General features: G+C 42.0%; 1 protein-coding gene across 11 annotated transcripts in view; it reads right to left on the bottom strand.

The window, feature by feature from the left end:
• The window catches only part of LOC101323758 (neuroligin 4 X-linked), a 346024-nt gene that overhangs the window by 173400 nt on the left and 155770 nt on the right, over positions 1–16854 (bottom strand). The window lies entirely within an intron of this gene.

Here is a 16854-nt window from a genome sequence, read left to right as displayed (position 1 = left end):
CTAACACCTATCCTTGTCAAACTCTTCCAAAATATAGCAGAGGAAGGAACACTCCCAAATTCCTTCTACGAGGCCACCATCACCTTGATACCAAAACCAGACAAGGATGTCACAAAGAAAGAAAACTACAGCGCATACCACTGATGAACGTAGATGCAAAAATCCTCAACAAAATACTAGCAAACAGAATCCAACAGCACATTAAAAGGATCATACACCATGATCAAGTGGGGTTTATTCCAGCAATGCAAGGATTCTTCAATATACAAATCTATCAATGTGAGAAACCATATTAACAAATTGAAGGAGAAAAACCATATGATCATCTCAATGGATGCAAAGAAAGCTTTTGACAAAATTCAACACCCATTTATGATAAAAACCCTGCAGAAAGTAGGCATAGAGGGAACTTTCCTCAACATAATAAAGGCCATATATGACAAGCCCACAGCCAACATCGTCCTCAATGGTGAAAAACTGAAAGCATTTCCACTAAGATCAGGAACAAGACAAGGTTGCCCGCTCTCACCACTGTTATTCAACATAGTTTTGGAAGTTTTAGCCACAGCAATCAGAGCAGAAAAGGAAATAAAAGGAATCCAAATCGGAAAAGAAGAAGTAAAGCTGTCACTGTTTGCAGATGACATGATACTATACATAGAGAATCCTAAAGATGCTACCAGAAAACTACTAGATCTAATCAATGAATCTGGTAAAGTAGCAGGATACAAAATTAATGCACAGAAATCTCTGGCATTCCTATACACTAATGATGAAAAATCTGAAAGTGAAATCAAGAAAACACTCCCATTTACCATTGCAACAAAAAGAATAAAATATCTAGGAATAAACCTACCTAAGGAGACAAAAGACCTGTATGCAGAAAATTATAAGACACTGATGAAAGAAATTAAAGATGATACAAATAGATGGAGAGATATACCATGTTCTTGGATTGGAAGAATCAACATTGTGAAAATGACTCTACTACCCAAAGCAATCTATAGATTCAATGCAATCCCTATCAAACTACCACTGGCATTTTTCACAGAACTAGAACAAAAAATTTTGCAATTTGTATGGAAACACAAAAGATCCCGAATAGCCAAAGCAATCTTGAGAACAAAAAAAGGAGCTGGAGGAATCAGGCTCCCTGACTTCAGACTATACTACAAAGCTACAGTAATCAAGACAGTATGGTACTGGCACAAAAACAGAAATATAGATCAATGGAACAGGATAGAAAGCCCAGAGATAAACCCACGCACATATGGACACCTTATCTTTGATAATGGTGGCAGGAATGTACAGTGGAAAAAGGACAGCCTCTTCAATAAGTGGTGATGGGAAAACTGGACAGCTACATGTAAAAGTATGAGATTAGATCACTCCCTAACACCATACACAAAAATAAGCTCAAAATGGATTAAAGACCTATATGTAAGGCCAGAAACTATCAAACTCTTAGAGGAAAACATAGGCAGAACACTCTAGGACATAAATGACAGCAAGATCCTTTCTGACCCACCTCCTAGAGTAATGGAAATAAAAACAAAAATAAACAAATGGGACCCAATGAAACTTCACAGCTTTTGCACAGCAAAGGAAACCATAATCAAGACCAAAAGACAACCCTCAGAATGGGAGAAAATATTTGCAAATGAAGCAACTGACAAAGGATTAATCTCTAAAATTTACAAGCAGCTCATGCAGCTCAATAACAAAAAAACAAACAACCCAATCCAAAAATGGGCAGAAGACCTAAATAGACATTTCTCCAAAGAAGATATACAGACTGCCAACAAACACATGAAAGAATGCTCAACATCATTAATCATTAGAGAAATGCAAATCAAAACTACAATGAGATATCATCTCACACCACTCAGAATGGCCATCATCAAAAAATCTAGAAACAATAAATGCTCGAGAGGGTGTGGAGAAAAGGGAACACTCTTGCACTGCTGGTGGGAATGTGAATTGGTTCAGCCACTATGGAGAACAGTATGGAGGTTCCTTAAAAAACTACAAATAGAAGTACCATATGACCCAGCAATCCCACTACTGGGCATATACCCTGAGAAAACCAAAATTCAAAAAGAGTCATGTACCAAAATGTTCATTGCAGCTCTATTTACAATAGCCCGGAGATGGAAACAACCTAAGTGCCCATCATCGGATGAATGGATAAAGAAGATGTGGCACATATATACAATGGAATATTACTCAGCCATAAAAAGAAACGAAATTGAGCTATTTGTACTGAGGTGGATAGACCTAGAGTTTGTCATACAGAGTGAAGTAAGTCAGAAAGAGAGAGACAAATACCGTATGCTAACACATATATATGGAATTTAAGAATAAAAAATGTCATGAAGAACCTAGGGATAAGACAGGAATAAAGACGCAGACCTACTGAAGAACGGACTTGAGGATATGGGGAGGGGGAAGGGTGAGCTGTGACAGGGCGAGAGAGAGTCATGGACATATACACACTAACAAACATAGTAAGGTAGATAGCTAGTGGGAAGCAGCCGCATGGCACAGGGATATTGGCTCGGTGCTTTGTGCCAGCCTGGAGGGGTGGGATAGGGAGGGTGGGAGGGAGGGATACGCAAGAGGGAAGACATATGGGAACATATGTATATGTATAACTGATTCACTTTGTTATAAAGCAGAAACTAACAGACCATTGTAAAGCAATTATACCCCAATAAAGATGTTTAAAAAAACACAAAACTTTATGAAATACACAAAAGTAAAAAAGAAAGGACAACAGGGCACTGAATTGCACACAATGATCACTTTTTTCTTTGGCCACAGCACATGGCTTGCGGGATCTTAGTTCCCTGACCAGGGATTGAACCCAGGCCCCTCAGCAGTGAAAGTGCCAAGTCCTAAACCCCTGGAACTGCCAGGAATTCCCAATGATCACTTGTATCATATTTTATCATCCAAGTTTTTGGGGGGGAGGGTGGAAGATTCAGACACGGTTTCCTCTTTAAAGCTGATTTCCATATATAATCTCTGGAAATTCTGCGTTGGTGCCCGAAAAATAGAATCTGTTCTTTCTTAAAAAAAAAAAAAAAATCTCTCCATCCAAATCACATAAGACAGGTCAGAAAACGTGGCCTCGATGATTTGGTGCCTAAATATTTATCTTGCACTTCTTGACACGCCAAGATTATTTTTCTGTTGTTGTCAAGGATGCTTTTCAAATAATTACATTTCTAACTTTAAAATGTCAACAACTGCAAAAAACAACAAAATAAAACATGCCAAATTTTTTCGCCATCCAATTTGATTATATGTTCACCGAGGAAATAGAGTACATGGTCTCAAATTATAATCATAATCTTAAAATGGATTATTAAGTATACTACTCATTTTTTAAATGACACTATCTGTACCAGGTTTAATATTTAATGTCATGACAGATAAGAGGTTTTAGTAAAGTATCTGGGGTTTTAGTAAAGAGAAGAGGTTTTAGTAAAGTATCTGTGTTTTAATATGGCGCAGAATTAGGCGTGATGTTCTCCATTCACACCCAGGGTTGCTCTAGTCAACAGTGCAACTTAATTCTTCTTCCTCAGTGATTACCTTTCCTTATGGACTTCCTCTACTTTTGAGATGCTCACTGTTCTATCATTTTTGTCATTTGCAATTCTTTTCTTTTCTTCCTCTGTCGATCTTCTGGCCATAACTTTAATGTCACTCTCAGACCCTACCGATTTATCTCCACTTTCCCCTCCGCATCCCCTCTTCAGATCCTTGGTGGTCTTCCCACATGGGTCTACCCTGTTAACAGTCACTTTCACTGTTGAAATACTAGTCAAGACCATAAACAAGCAAATGCATACAATTTTGCTTAAGTAGAAATCTCAGGGGACATGTAATTTGACAACCATCCCACACATCAGCCCGACAGTTCTCAGTGTTCATCCTTAAGTGGACATGGCCTTCTGGTGAGTTTCAACTTCCCTGGTTCATGTCGACAGTTTGCAATAACCCTGTGGTCCTCATACCCTTCAGAGATGCCCATTCTCTTCCCATCTTCTCTTTTTTCTCATCTTTACATTCCTGCTTTGATTGTTCCTTCTCTTCCCTCTTACCTTTTCACCACTATTATTGTCATATTATGGTTTTCTCCTGGCACCTTGACCCCAGAGAGACCACACACATATACATACACACACACACACACACACGCTTATAATAAAAGGTTTGTCTTTGTAGATCCCTTCATTCCAGTGTTACACGCAGATTGACTCACTGGAGTCAACTTCCATTGCAATGTCGTGTGTCCCTTCACAATCCAGTGACACTCCACGTCCTGGCGTATCTCTGAGCACATGCCTGGGTAGACTAGCTCCCCACAATCCAGTGACGCCGTATCAGAGACCTCTGCCCTCTCCTTTCACACGGGCAACAGATGGAGGACTTGAGATGATGTGCATTTCATGTTATTATTTTTTCTCACTTTCATGAAGTCTAACTCATCCTGTTTGCAAAAAAATTAACACAGATGGCACACACGTTCATGCTGGAATCACTCATTTAAATGAACACTGCAGTGACAGTCCGCTTCCATGTTCTGCTAGATTCTGTTCTTCTCCAAAGCTAAAGAGAGGAGAAATGATCTGTCTTCTGGTTCCATTTATTTTGCTTAAAAACTAAAACAAAAGCAATATCCTGTTTCAAATCCCCCATAATCCATCCACATATTCATGGCATTCTGCCCTCTCTCTGATCCGTATTTTGAAATCCAGTCTCTTTGTGTTTACCATACAGTTGATGTTAGCACATAAAATCTCATCTCTGAGGAAAGCTCACAGTCACAGTCAAGAAGTATTACACAGCGTGTATTGGAAAGCCCAAAGGACTTTTATAAAAGAAAAAGGAGACATTTTTTTTAACCTGATGAGAAGGCCAGTGAGAGATGTTTATGGATCGGCTGGTCAACTATGCCTATAGGAGCCCAGGTCATCTCTCTCTTGCTTGTGACACCGTCATGTTTGGTGTTGAGTCTTACCCTGTCTTCACGCTTGCAGCTCCTGATGTAAGATGACCCTGCAGGTCACCTACATCCAGGTAAGGGGAAGGGAGGTAGTTGATGCAAGATGTCTGTGTCCCTTTTATTAGAAGAAAGGAAGCTTCCTGAGAAATAGCCCCCAGAAGAGTCCACAGGTGTCTCCTTGGCCCCACGCATCTCTGATGCTCCCCCCGCCACAGCGTATGCAGGTCGAGAGAGTGTATTGGGCCAGCCAACCAAGACGTGTCTAGTTCTAAGGACTGTTTCGCTCCAAATGGAAAATGCCACCGTAATGCCCAAATGTCACTGAACTAAGATTGGATCATTGTTCCAATTCATCCCATCCTTCATCTGAAAGCAACAATGTAAATGAATGCTCCATCGCGAAGAATGAAGTCAAATGACACAGATGTATCTAACATGCAGTAGGGAAGGGTATCCTGCTTAAGTGCTACGCGAGCTGTAAAAGAATTAAACGGAGAGCTCTGGTGCTGAGCCTTGAAGGGACAAGACTTACGAAAGCAAAAAGTTGAATAAAAATTAAATAACCACAAAGATCCAGACCAGAAAATAATATTATGAAAGTGCTAACAACTGTGAAAAGAAATTGCTGTTACAAAGAAAGGTGACCTATTGCTAATTAATATCAGTACTATTTTCTTGTAGATTTCAAGCTTCCAAGATTAATGTTCCAGAAAGTAACACTGAAAATTTAAGTGAAGCACCAACAGTTTAAAAAAATCACCTGGGAATATATCAAATAATCCAGTAGCTCATTCAGAAAGAGAATGTATAAACCATCTTTAATCATTTTAGAGAAGACGACATCCGTTACGTGGATGTGATTTGCGGTCGTAACAAGACATGCCCTTTGGGGAGGTGAGAAGCTTCATTGTGAAAATTTATAATAATTTTATCGTGTATCATACTGAAAGGCAAAATGGAGGGAAACTTCCTGGATGCCTAACATAAGATAACTGAGGTAACGGACCAGAACTGTCGTTTCCATTGACGGAAAATCATGATGCAGGAATGAAACAGGCATGAATCTAATACAATAAAAAGCCACTACGATCATCAAGAAGCTCAAACTTAATACTCATTAAGTTTTTTCCCCCTAAGCGCCTGAGACCGCACTATTTGTTAAAATGAGACAATGCCCCCATTCTTGAGATGTTTCCAGATGAACAGGGCACGTAAATAGCAGAAACCACTATTTACAGTTTATATATTTACTATATATGCATATATACATGTACACATGTCTGTATAACCGAATCACCTGGCTGCACAGCACAAATTAACACAACACTGTAAATGCACCACACTTGCATTTAAAGAATGAAAAAGCCAAGAGCGGGACTTCCCTGGTGGCACAGTGGTTAACAATCCGCCTGCCAAGGCAGGGGACATGGGTTCGAGCCCTGTTCCAGGAAGATCCCACATGCCACAGAGCAACTAAGCCTGTGCACCACTACTGAGCCTGCGCTCTAGAGCCCACGAGCCACAACTACTGAAGCCCGCGTGCCTAGAGCCCATGCTCTTGCAACAAGAGAAGCCACTGCAATGAGAAGCCCGTGCACCGCGACAAAGAGTAGCCCCTGCTCGCCGCAAATAAAGCCAGCGCGCAGCAATGAAGACCCAACACAGCCAAAAAAAATAAATTAAATAAATAAATTTATTAAAAAAAATAAATAAATAAAAGCCAAGAGCTGTAGCCAAGTGTTGGTATTCGTGGTCTTTTTGGATCGCTGGTGGTGGAGGGAGGGGAAAATATGCCCCGTTAAGACTAGCTTAAGCTGAAAATTAAAGCCTTTGTAACAACAGTGACATGTTCTAGAATAACATCTAAAAGCAGTGAAGACGAAGTTGTCCCATAATGAGAACTGTCCTTACTGCGAGGAAGAGGTGCACTGAAGATGCAGCCAAGTTACATGTTTGCAGGTTCGCTCTTCTCCCCGCTATGGCGATGGGACAGGAGGGAACCCCTCGTCAGATGTGTATCGTCCTAATTCTGGACACAGCCAGCCTCTGTGCACCTTCTTATACAGCATGACGTCACTTACATGTATTGTGCGCTTCACGTGGCTGGTGACATATTGCAATGTCTGTTGAAATCCTGCCCGAACTCTGCCACAAGCAAGATCTGAATTTGAACAGGGACAAGACTTCCTGCCCCACATCATCGATGGACATACTTGGAGACTGCTGTTAAGCCTGGCTGCTTGAGAGCATAAAAGCAGCACCCAGGGCGCCTCTGGAGCAGCCCAAGGATAGGCTTGTCAACGTGACATCTCCATTATAAATTCAGCACCACGAGAGCCGATGACTCCTCAACAGACTGCAAAAACACCCACAGCAAATGCATGTCCTTTTGTTCCCCCCTTTTCCCCATGAGCAGAGACAAGTACTAGGGTCCAACGGACGGTGTGGAGGGCTTACGTGTCCTCTCGTTTTCAGGGGCCGCGACAGGAAGCTGGACATAGATTTCCCTGATGTGTGAGGGAGCTCTGGCTGCCTGCATAACCTAGATGTCAGGGATATTTATCTTCGGCTTGGCTTTGTCTTTTCCCTTTAAAACAAACGGAACGAATTAAGACCACAGGTGTGAGATTCTGAGCAGCGACTAGGAGCCGTCCAACTGTTCCATTTCTAGGGGACTCCTCCATTTTTCTAGCCTTCGTTAGCTTTACAAGTTATGTCCAGTTATCTGCTAATTCGAGCCGCTCCTCCTGACATGAGTATGTGTGTTCGCTTCCCCTTAGCATCTGCCTTTGCCCCTCCCTCCCGCTTGCTGAGGTCACGTTGAGTCCACCTCTGGAATCATCCTTGTGCGTATTAGCTCTTCCCCGCAGAGCTTATACTCTAGCAGAGGAAGCAGAGAAAAGAGCTTCCTTTCACGGCTGCCTTTTTATCCTTTGTTACTCGTGCCTAATTCCTCACTGAACTTCTGCCCTAAGATCTTAAAGTGAGGTCTCCAACCCCCTCTCCTCCACCTTGGTCCGTGCTACTCAGTGTTGACAGAGCCACCGTTCCAGAAACTAGGGCCAGTCACACCTGCAGCCCCAATTAGCCCCAAACTCTTTACTCTCACATTCAGTGTACTCTGGATCATTCTATCTATTAGATAGTGTCTATCTAATCAAATCTAGCCCCAGGTTCACATTCTGCTCCATCCTGGAACATACTCCACGTTCGACAACAAAGACCCCTTGGTTCTTCTCAAATTCCGTCTCACGCTTTCTTCTTCTGCCACTGTCCCACAGTTCTGCTAGAAACCAGTTAAAACAGCACCTTTTTATCACTTCTTTCCTAGGGCTACAATCTAAACAGCGCTAAGCCTCCCCTGTATCCCCACAGCACGAGTCCAGCTCATCCCCTTGCCCAATCCTAGAGTTAGTGACGTCCGTATCTTATCTCCCTGACAGTAGAAAGTGAGTTTTTTACTTTCTTCCCCAGTGGCACCCACTGCACTGCTTTGTACAGGTTTGGAACTCAATAAATATTAGCTGTTGGAATGAATTAATGCCTCGTATAGAATGACAACAATAGCACCAAACTCATATATTTCAAAACTAGTACAAATTAGAATTAGACTTAAGACTGTTGGTGGACATCGTTCCCGATGGTAAAGTTTTACCCAGAGGACCTATGCCATCTTTGCTAAAGCTGTGTTACTGTGTACAAACGAGAACAGCATGGAGGCTCACGAGAGAAAATTTATTGTGCCTCACAGTATCTTATGCTTTGAAGAAGAAAGATGAGTAATACATGCTCTCTACCCTCATGATTACAGCAGAGGAGGAAAACACACAAGGATGAGATGAACCAGGGGTGGTTATGAGACAGTATATAAGAAGCTGTGTCATCCATTAGGAAAGAGTAAAACGAAGAGACAGAGGAAAACATTTTCAAAGTGTGGGGTGAAAGAAGACCAAGAAAGAATATTGCAAGAGGTCAAGGTTGAGCTGAGTTTAAAAAGTGATTACTGGGGAAGCACTAAAGGGTTTCTCCAGAAGCGAACAGGCATCAGAGAGGAAACTAACTGTGAAGCCAGGACGCTGTGACAGGGACTCTGCTCGGTGTTCTTGAATGCCCACTGAGGATCTTCGTGGGTTCATCCAAGGCCACTGGGATGCCAGCCGACGTACAAGGACACAGGAGAGGAAGCTGAGCTGGTCAGCAGAGCTGCAGCAGGCATCTGGGAGCTGTTCACTCACAGGTGACAACGCAGATGCAAAGAGCCAAGATCTCTACAAGGTCCGCATCCATGGGGCTTAGCTTCTCCCTAGCATAGAAACCCCAGATTTCACAGGAGCCAAGACTGCCTACAGGTACCCCATGAGCAGAGACTCCAGGACCCCATAGGGAACCTGACAGTTACAGAAGGCAATGCCCTCGGAGAAGTCTGAGGTTGTGGCATCCCCTGTGAATTCTTTCTGTTCTTTATGCTTCCTCCCGGTCCAGATGTAATTCATGGTATGGCAGGTGGCCAAGATCATTGTTGCCATGCCCTTAATCTGGTGCAAAGGAAAACAGAACTAGACAGTCTAATGAAGGCCGGATTCTCATGCAACAGAATGAAGGTCCTGTCATCATTTTACCGCAGATACTCTGCATGTCTGAGCCCATGCATCATCACAGCGATGGCAGACAGTAGGGACAAGTATCACAATTATACAGATGAAGAAACTGAGAATCAGAGAGAGGAAGGTATCAGCCCCTGGCCATGCAGGAAAAAGCAGTGATATCAGGAATCGGGAATGAAACCTAGGTCTGTGCGATGACAGAGCTCTTATTCATATTGGTTCACGGAGAACCAACAGCAAAGGTACAGAGGAAAGATGCTCAGGAAAAAGTGTGATAGCAAAGGGACTTCTAGTAGCTACAGAATCATTTCTGGAGAGCTTGCTGCATGCCTGGCACTGGACTGACACACCTAGCGGTCCATAACCGTACAGGCAAGATTGTCAAGGAAGCAAGGAATGCAACGCAAATGCAACGCCTTTGGAAGTTACTGAGAAAGATGCACTTGAGTTGACACGTCTACCCTGACCAATGTGGAGACAGAGACCTTCACAGAGAAGGTTGCCTCTGTTAAGAATGTTGAAAAAAGGGGTCCAAGGTCCAGTGGATGCTGCCCTGGTCCTCACAGACTTGCTCAGCAGGGATGTAGACAGAATTTGATGCTATAAAGAGCAGGGAAGCACTAAAGTGTTTCCAGTGGGAAGGAAAGGGACCACGCCTGCATCTTGTAAAGATAACTAGGTGAGTCACTGAAGATGGAGGTTCCAGAGAGGGAGACGTGGCAATCACATAGAAGGAAGGCGATGGGAACCTGAGCGGGAGCAGCAGAAGAATACAGGGAGTAGAGAGAAGAACTGAGGGCATGGGCTTCCCTGGTGGCGCAGTGGGTGAGAGTCCGCCTGCCGACGCAGGGGACACGGGTTCGTGCCCCGGTCCGGGAAGATCCCACATGCCGCGGAGTGGCTGGGCCCATGAGCTATGGCCGCTGAGCCTGCGCGTCCGGAGCCTGTGCTCCGCAACAGGAGAGGCCACAACAGTGAGAGGCCCGCGTACCGCAAAAAAAAAAAAAAGAACTGAGGTCACTCTAGGAGCAACCTGTAACTCCAGTGGTTTTCATTCTCTCATGGAATGGTTCCTCAAGCCAGAAACATGAAATCTTCCTAGATGTACTTCCTTCTTTCCCTCCCAATGCTCATGATTAAAATCAGTCTCCAAGACACAGCAGCTCTACCTGCAGAAATCTCTGCATGAGTCTAATTCCAATAGGATATCCAATAGGATACCATGGTATCCAATAGGATAGGTATCCAATAGGATACCACGATATCTACACTACAGACTGAAAGGTTGGTTTAGCATGAGTGTCTGGGGGAAGCAAGAACAGATCCTGCTTACCCTTTATAAACTATCACAAGGGGAATTAATGTTTAGCATCACAGGTCTCTTACAATGTAAATACAGTGCAACAAAAATGGCTCAATAAATAGCCCCATAACCTGGTGTTACATCAATCCTATCAAACTCAGCCATGACTGTTGGGACTTCCCTGGTGGTCCAGTGGTTAGGACTCAGTGCTTTCGCTGTCCTGGGCCCGGGTTCAATCCCTGGTCGGGAACTAAGATTCCACAAGCCGCGAGGCGTAACCAAAAAATAAAAATAAAAAGTCAGCCATGATTGCAACAACTCCGAACACATACATGATTCCAAAATAGACTAAAAGGGCTTAATGTAGTATCACTTAGGAAGACAGAGCTTGTGAGTGAATTTGGCAATTTTTCTGGTGGTTCCGATGTACTGTTTTAGAGTTTCACGGAAGCAAGTGTCTTACATATGTAGAATGGTCCAGTTCTGCTCATTTCTTAGCAGCTGAGCTTGGTCGATCAACGATGGAATAAACGCTCTGGGGCCAGAGCTGGGACCCTCTCTTCACCAACTCACAGATGAATTCCACGTGAAACTTTACCACGCAATACAGTCTTCCATGTGATTTGAGGAAAGTTGCAGGCGGAAATGCTGGGTGTATTCAACCACACTCATTATTTCACCACTGACATAAAATACCAATCAATTAGACTAACGCTACTGGTCTTCCTTATTTCCTCGACACAGGAAAACTGGGAGAAAGGAAGTCCCTTAGGCTAATGCTCTTTGCTTCTTTATGTTGTTGCTTCTCGGTGTTTAGCATTTATTCCGAAGGGATGCCGAAAACAACTGAGGGACTATTTTTTGCATCACCTGTGATCAGAACCTGAAAGAACAAAGTCCTAAAAATATTTTCATACTACCAATATGTTCTTTCCTTAAAATTCTAAATTTAACATTTTTTTTACCTTTCTCCTTTCCCTTCCACCTACCTCTTAAATATAAAAAGTGATGTACCACCTGCCATGCCTGACATTTGCACCGATGTGTGTTTGAAAATGTTTATGGTCAAATGTTGGTAACTAACGCCTAGAGAGAAATTTATATAATGTGGTTCAATATGTTTTTATATGATCTTATTTCATAATTCACTTTAGCAACAATATTATTATTACATTCTGAAATTTTACAGTTTCATACACCAATATCACCTCATTCCTCCTTAAAATGTTATCTAATCAACTTTTTTTCCTAGCATAAAATAGGAATTGCCCTTTATTGTTTTTCTCATGCACCTTCTTCTTATTTCAGAAAAACTGAGCTAATTATCCAACCACCAACCCACTCAACCAAAATGGAAATTAATATCGAAGTCTGGCTTAAGAAAAGACAAGAAATTGTAGGAAGACACTTCTTCACTGCATTTTTCTTTGCTTTTGGCAAATTGTAAGATACGCTTAGTCTTAGCCCATCACCAGCTTTGGAAACTGCAAATGGGATTTACAGCAATGCACCTTTTCTAATCCCAAGAGCACAGAGAAAGTAGCGTTCTCCGTAGAGTGACCCTGAACTCTTAACCGTCAAGTTTATTAAACTTCAGCAAACTGGCAAGGCTCTTTCACATGGTGAAAAGACTAACGTGTGGCCCAGAATCTCTGTCTGGGATATATGTGCCCTGCTCTTTGCATTGCTATATTTTTGTGCTTCACCCATCACCATAAATTCCCCATCTTCATAGAGACCTTCCCTGGTCAGGCAATCTTAAGTATCCCCATCACTCACGTAAGTTACTCTCTCAGTTCCCTCATCACGGCTCTTATCACAAGATGAAATGTGTTTTTCTTCAAATTTTCGTCTTTAATTTAAGTATAGTTCATCTACAATGTGTTAGTTTCAGGGGTACAGCAAAGTGATTCAGTTACATATATGTATGTGTATGTGTGTGTGTGTGTGTGTGTGTGTGTGTGTGTGTGTGTGTATACACTTTTTCATATTCCTTTCCATTATGGTTTATTATAAGATAGTGACTATAGTTCCCGGTGCTATAGAGTAGAACCTTGTTATTTACCCATTCTACATGTAATAGTTTGCATCTGCTAACCCCAAACTCCTAATTTATCCCTCCTTCACCCCCTTTCCCCTTTGGGAACAATAAGTTTGTTTTCTATGTCTGGGAGTCTGTTCTGGTTTGTATTGGGTTGGCCAAAAAGTTCGTTTGGGTTCTTCTGTAAGATGTTATGGAAAAACCCAAAGGAACTTTTTGGCCAACCCAATAAGTAAGTTCACTTGTGTCATATTTTAGATTCCACATATAAGTGATATCATATGATATTTGTCTTTGCTGACTTACTTCACTCAGTATGACCATCTCTAGGTCCATCCATGTGGCTGCAAATGGCATTATTTCATTCTTTTTTATGGCTGAGTAATATTCCATTGTATATATGGACCACATCTTTATCCGTTCCTCTGCCGATGGACATTTAGGTTGCTTCCATGTCACGGCTACTGTGAATAGTGCTGCTATGAACATTGGGGTGTACGTATCTCTTCAAATTATCATTTTTTTCTGCGTATATGTCCAGGAGCGGGATTGCTGGATCATATGGTAGCTCTGTCTTTAGTTTTTGAAAGAATCTCCATACTGTTCTCCACAGTGGCTGCACCAATTTAAATTCCTACCAACAGTATGGGAGGGTTTCCTTTTCTCCACACCCTCTCCAGCATTTGTTATCTGTAGACTTTTTAATGATGGCCATCCTGACCGGTGTGAGGGGATACCTCATTGTAGTTTTGATTTGCATTTCTCTAATGATTAGTGATGTTGAGCATCTTTTCATGTGCCTTTTGGCCATCTGTGTCTTCTTTGGAGAAATGTCTATTTAGGTCTTCTGCCCATTTTTGGATTGGGTTGGTTGGTTGGTTCAGTAAGTGGAGGGGCTCCAAAAGGTTCGTTTAACCTGCTCCCATCATCAGTGTTGTCTCCAAGGTACTCTTCTCCTGGTCCTTCTCCACTAACTTCTGATCTCTTGTGACTTCTAGCATCTCACCACTGAGTATGTCCATCCTTGCCATGTTGGTTGTGACAGGGGATGAAGGGAAAGGCTTGTTTCCATGACTACAAAGCATTGCAACTCTAACTACATTCTCATAACAAAGTATCATCCCCGATGTTCGCTGTGTTATCCAATGATCCCAGCCACTGAGACGAGATTCACCATTTCCTAATTAATAACAAACTACAAGTACAGTACGGAGAATTTTTAAATTACACTCAAACCATTCAGGAGTGTTCGTCTATTGCTCCCTTAGAAATGGTTTGGGGGCAGCTGAACGAGGTAATTAAATGGTGGACATGCCCTTGTAAAGAAAATTGAGGTGTGCTCTGTTCTTTTATCCTGGTTGCAGGTACGATGCTAACTGTATGTGCACAGTAGCCAGAGAGTTTAGCTGTAAAAGCTGTTAGTCCCAGCCCTACTCTGAAGACTGCTGAGTCATTTCCTTGCCCTAATTTTCCGTTTCCATGTCTATAAAATGTAGTCAATAAATAATCTCATTTTCTGGCCCTACTATGAAAATTCAGATAAGGTTGCCTTTCATTGTCTACTCAAAAGCCAACTAGCAGAGACGCACATCCTAACTTCCTTATTTAATCTAGCTCCACCTTAAGCCCTGCCAACCCCCATCCTTCCTTAATAATCACAAGAGTCCCTTATGACCACCTGACCCACTTTATAGTCCTGAGTCTACCTTTTCAAGTTCATTTCCCCACAACAGAACATGCAAGGCAGGACAGCAGGGAGCCACTGGAGCTAAGGCCAGCTCTGTCCTCAGTGTTGGGCACACAGTTGCAATTAAATAAACCCTTGTTTCATATGAGAATAAATATCCTAACGCACTTAATCGTATCTGGCACATAGTAAACAATCAATGTGAGTTGCATTTATGTGTCTAAAACACCAAGGAGACCACTGGCATCATTCTCTACGTCATCTCTGTCACACAAAGGGAAAAGGGAACTTATTGTAAAATTCACAGCTTCAAGGAATGCTTACCACTATCCTATGATGTCTTATTCTCCCGGTTTTCCGGGGAGTTGCATTAATTCACCCAGGATCGCACAGGGGAGATTTCAAACAAGATCCACCTGACTCAAATGTACTCTTTCCTCAGGGTGAAAAGGCTCTCTGTTCTAGGCCATCTTCTCTACAATGAGTTGGGTGAAGCAGATATATCCCCATGTCATCTTGAGGAGCTATCTACTTATTTAGGAGGGGAGATGATGCAAATGTATGAAAAATAGAGTATGAGTCCTGTGAACATGAAAATATTTGAGTTTTAGGTCCAAGCAAATGTCAGTTCCATACAGTTCAATCTCATGTGTACCAAGAAGGAAGTCTTATGATTCAAGTGAGTGGTCCTGACATTCAGAACCCAAGTCAGAGATTCTTCATCTTTCCTGGGTCACAGACTTTTTTGAGGAGACATTCCTTTCAAGGGAAAATACATTCTCACTTACTGAAGTGCTGTAAGTGTTATGGGGGGGGGGGGGCTTCTTAGGCCCCCTGGGGATCCATGGGGCTTAGCTGACAACATCTCGTTCCAAGGATGCAAAATTATCTTCGGTTTGACTGAAAGGTGATATAGAAAAGGTTCATGGTGTCAGACTTCTAGGACTAAGTGGAAATTTGAAACCTAAATGAACACAGTAAGAGGTACAAAGTACCACATGTAAAACAAGTCACGGGGATGTAACATACAGCACAGGGAATATGGTCAATAATGTTCTAAGAACTTTGTATGGTGTGTAATCTATAAAAAATATCAAATTACTGTGTTGTACACCTGAAACTACCATCATATTGCAATTCAACTATACTTTAATAAAAATAAATAAATAAAAGTAGCACATCTTTCTTTTCTGATCTAAATGTCTTCTCAAGGGGTTGGCGTGTTTACTGATAGCCATTCAGGCCATAGAGAATAGAAGCAAACTCTCTATTATTTGGAAGGAATATATATTTAGCCTGGAAATTCTCCCTAGGAAAATAACAACCACGGTGCCTTTCTTTAGAAAACAAATTGACCTAGTTGATACAAGATTATAGTATTTAATGTCATACTGAAGCCTTGATAAACAATTGTCCGAGCGTTTCAAATCTCGCAGACAGAAAAAGTGACTGTGCAGTAGATGGACAGATGGGAAGATCTTGGGCAAGGATTTCAGATCAGAGGCTTGTCCATAATACTTCCCTCCCCGGCTACCAACTACTCGTCTATCTATAGGTAGGATCCACATCTTTATGATAAGGTTTAGACTACAGGATCTCTAGAGATGATTGGAAATCACAGTCTACAGTCAGGGGTGCAGAGATCTGCATCACTTTTAAGATAATCAGCTCACAAGAAGCCTGTTACACAGTTGGTGGGAATGTTAAGTTGGTGCAGCCACTGTGGAGAACAGGATGGAGGTTCCTTCCAAAACTAAGAATAGAACTACCACATGATCCAGCAATCCCACTCCTGGGCATGTATCTGGAGAAGACCATAATTTGAAAAGATACATGCACCCCTATCTTCACAGCAGCTCTACTTACAACAGCCAAGATGTGGAAGCAACCAAAATGTCCATCGACAGATGAATGGATAAAGAAGATGTGGTACATATATACACTGGAATATTACTCAGCCATGAAAAAGAATGAAGTAATGCCATTTGCAGCAACATGGTTGCACCTAGAGATGATCATACTAAGTGAAGTAAGTCAGACAGAGAAGCACAAATATCATATGATATCACTTGTATATGGAATCTAAAGTATGATACAAATGAACTTATATACAAAAGAGAAACAGACCCACAAAACACAGAAAACAAACATGGTTACCGAAGGGAAAGTGGGGGGGGAAGAGATAAATTAGGAGTTTGGGAT

Source organism: Tursiops truncatus, chromosome Y (assembly GCF_011762595.2).
Source record: "Tursiops truncatus isolate mTurTru1 chromosome Y, mTurTru1.mat.Y, whole genome shotgun sequence".
In the NCBI taxonomy this organism is placed as follows: Eukaryota; Metazoa; Chordata; class Mammalia; order Artiodactyla; family Delphinidae; genus Tursiops; species Tursiops truncatus.
This window is presented reverse-complemented; position numbering and strand designations above follow the sequence as displayed.